The following is a 3,459-nucleotide window of genomic DNA, read 5'->3' as shown; positions in this document are numbered from 1 at the left end:
TCAGCGGAGGTGGAGATCAGAAAAGAACATCAAGTGTTGATGGTGAATAAAACCACTAAGTTCAAGAAGGGCAAGGGTAAGAAGAACTTCAAGAAGGAAGGCAAGGGAGTTGCCGCGCCCGGTAAGCCAGTTACTGGGAAGAAGTCGAAGAATGGACCCAAGCCTGAGACAGAGTGCTTTTATTGCAAGGGAAGTGGTCACTGGAAGCGGAACTGCCCCAAATACTTAGCGGACAAGAAGGCCGGCAACACCAAAGGTATATGTGATATACATGTAATTGATGTGTACCTTACCAGTACTCGTAGTAGCTCCTGGGTATTTGATACCGGTGCGGTTGCTCATATTTGTAACTCAAAACAGGAACTACGGAATAAACGGAGACTGGCGAAGGACGAGGTGACGATGCGCGTCGGGAATGGTTCCAAGGTCGATGTGATCGCCATCGGCACGCTACCTCTGCATCTCCCTACGGGATTAGTTTTAAACCTCAATAATTGTTATTTAGTGCCAGCTTTGAGCATGAACATTGTATCTGGATCTCGTTTAATTCGAGATGGCTACTCATTTAAATCCGAGAATAATGGTTGTTCTATTTATTTGAGAGATATGTTTTATGGTCATGCCCCGCTGGTCAATGGTTTATTCTTGATGAATCTCGAACGTGATGTTACACATGTTCATAGTGTGAATACCAAAAGATGTCAAGTTGATAACGATAGTCCCACATACTTGTGGCACTGCCGCCTTGGTCACATTGGTGTAAAGCGCATGAAGAAGCTCCATGCAGATGGACTTTTGGAGTCTCTTGATTACGAATCATTTGACACGTGCGAACCATGACTCATGGGTAAGATGACCAAGACTCCGTTCTCCGGAACAATGGAGCGAGCAACCAACTTATTGGAAATCATACATACCGATGTGTGCGGTCCAATGAGTGTTGAGGCTCGCGGAGGATATCGTTATGTTCTCACTCTCACTGATGATTTAAGTAGATATGGGTATGTCTACCTAATGAAACACAAGTCTGAAACCTTTGAAAAGTTCAAGGAATTTCAGAGTGAAGTTGAGAATCAACGTGACAGGAAAATAAAATTCTTACGATCAGATCGTGGTGGAGAATATTTAATCACGAATTTGGTACACACTTAAGGAAATGTGGAATAGTTTCACAACTCACGCCGCCTGGAACACCTCAGAGAAATGGTGTGTCCGAACGTCGTAATCGCACTCTATTGGATATGGTGCGATCTATGATGTCTCTTACCGATTTACCGCTCTCATTTTGGGGCTATGCTTTAGAGACTGCCGCATTCACTTTAAATAGGGCTCCGTCAAAATCCGTTGAGACGACTGTTGGAAATATGCCCTAGAGGCAATAATAAATGGTTATTATTATATTTCTTTGTTCATGGTAATTGTCTATTATTCATGCTATAATTGTATTGTCCGGAAATCGTAATACATGTGTGAATACATAGACCACAGCCTGTCCCTAGTAAGCCTCTAGTTGACTAGCTCGTTGATCAACAGATAGTCATGGTTTCCTGACTATGGACATTGGATGTCATTGATAACGGGATCACATCATTAGGAGAATGATGTGATGGACAAGACCCAACTTAAGCATAGCATAAAAGATCGTGTAGTTTCGTTTGCTAGAGCTTTTCCAATGTCAAGTATCTTTTCCTTAGACCATGAGATCGTGCAACTCCCGGATACCGTAGGAGTGCTTTGGGTGTGCCAAACGTCACAACGTAACTGGGTGACTATAAAGGTGCATTACGGGTATCTCCGAAAGTGTCTGTTGGGTTGGCACGGATCGAGACTGGGATTTGTCACTCCGTGTGACGGAGAGGTATCTCTGGGCCCACTCGGTAATGCATCATCATAATGAGCTCAATGTGACTAAGGCGTTAGTCACGGGATCATGCATTGCGGTACGAGTAAAGAGACTTGCCGGTAACGAGATTGAACTAGGTATTGGGATACCGACGATCGAATCTCGGGCAAGTAACATACCGATTGACAAAGGGAATTGCATACGGATTGATTGAATCCTCGACACCGTGGTTCATCCGATGAGATCATCGTGGAGCATGTGGGAGCCAACATGGGTATCCAGATCCCGCTGTTGGTTATTGACCGGAGAGGCGTCTCGGTCATGTCTGCATGTCTCCCGAACCCGTAGGGTCTACACACTTAAGGTCCGGTGACGCTAGGGTTGTAGAGATATATGTATGCGGAAACCCGAAAGTTGTTCGGAGTCTTGGATGAGATCCCGGACGTCACGAGAGGTTCCGGAATGGTCCGGAGGTGAAGAATTATATATAGGAAGTCCAGTTTCGGCCACCGGGAAAGTTTTGGGGGTTATCGGTATTGTACCGGGACCACCGGAAGGGTCCCGGGGGTCCACTGGGTGGGGCCACCTGTCCCGGAGGGCCCCGTGGGCTGAAAGTGGAAGGGAACCAGCCCCTAGTGGGCTGGGTCACCCCCCTTGGGCCTCCCCCCATGCGCTTAGGTTTGGAAACCCTAGGGGGGGGGGGAGTTCCCCCTCTGCCTTGGGGGGCAAGGCAACCCCTTCCCCCCTTGGCCGCCGCCCCCCCTTGGTGATCCCATCTCCTAGGGCTGGCGCACCCCCCAGGGGGCCTATATAAAGGGGGGAGGGAGGGCAGCATACTACAGCCTTGGGCGCCTCCCTCCTCCCCTGCAACACCTCTCTCTCTCACGCAGAAGCTTGGCGAAGCCCTGCCTGAGACCCGCTACATCCACCACCACGCCGTCATGCTGTTGGATCTCCATCAACCTCTCCTTCCCCCTTGCTGGATCAAGAAGGAGGAGACGTCGATGCACCGTACGTGTGTTGAACGCGGAGGTGCCGTCCGTTCGGCACTCGGCCATCGGTGATTTGGATCACGGCGAGTACGACTCCGTCATCCACGTTCATTGGAACGCTTCCGCTCGCGATCTACAAGGGTATGTAGATGCACTCCTTTCCCCTCGTTGCTAGTAGACTCCATAGATGCATCTTGGTGAGCGTAGGAAATTTTAAATTATGCTACGATTCCCAACAACGACACCGTATGAATTATGGTTTGGGAAGAAACCTAAGCTGTCGTTTCTAAAAGTTTGGGGATGCGATGCTTATGTCAAGAAACTTCAACCTGAAAAGCTCGAACCCAAGTCGGAGAAATGCGTCTTCATAGGATACCCTAAGGAAACCATTGGGTATACCTTCTACCTCAGATCCGAAGGCAAGATCTTCGTTGCCAAGAACGGGTCCTTTCTGGAGAAGGAGTTTCTCTCGAAAGAATTGAGTGGGAGGAAAGTGGAACTTGATGAGGTGATAGTCACCCCTTCCGAACCGGAAAGTAGTGCAGCGCGGGAAAATGTTCCTGTGGTGCCTACACCGACTGGGGAGGAAGTTAATGATGATGATCATGAAGCTTCGGATCAAGT

The sequence above is a fragment of the Aegilops tauschii genome, chromosome 7 (assembly GCF_002575655.3).
Source record: "Aegilops tauschii subsp. strangulata cultivar AL8/78 chromosome 7, Aet v6.0, whole genome shotgun sequence".
Classification (NCBI taxonomy): domain Eukaryota; kingdom Viridiplantae; phylum Streptophyta; class Magnoliopsida; order Poales; family Poaceae; genus Aegilops; species Aegilops tauschii.
The sequence above is the reverse complement of the archived record's forward strand: the minus strand, read 5'-3'. Positions refer to the sequence as shown.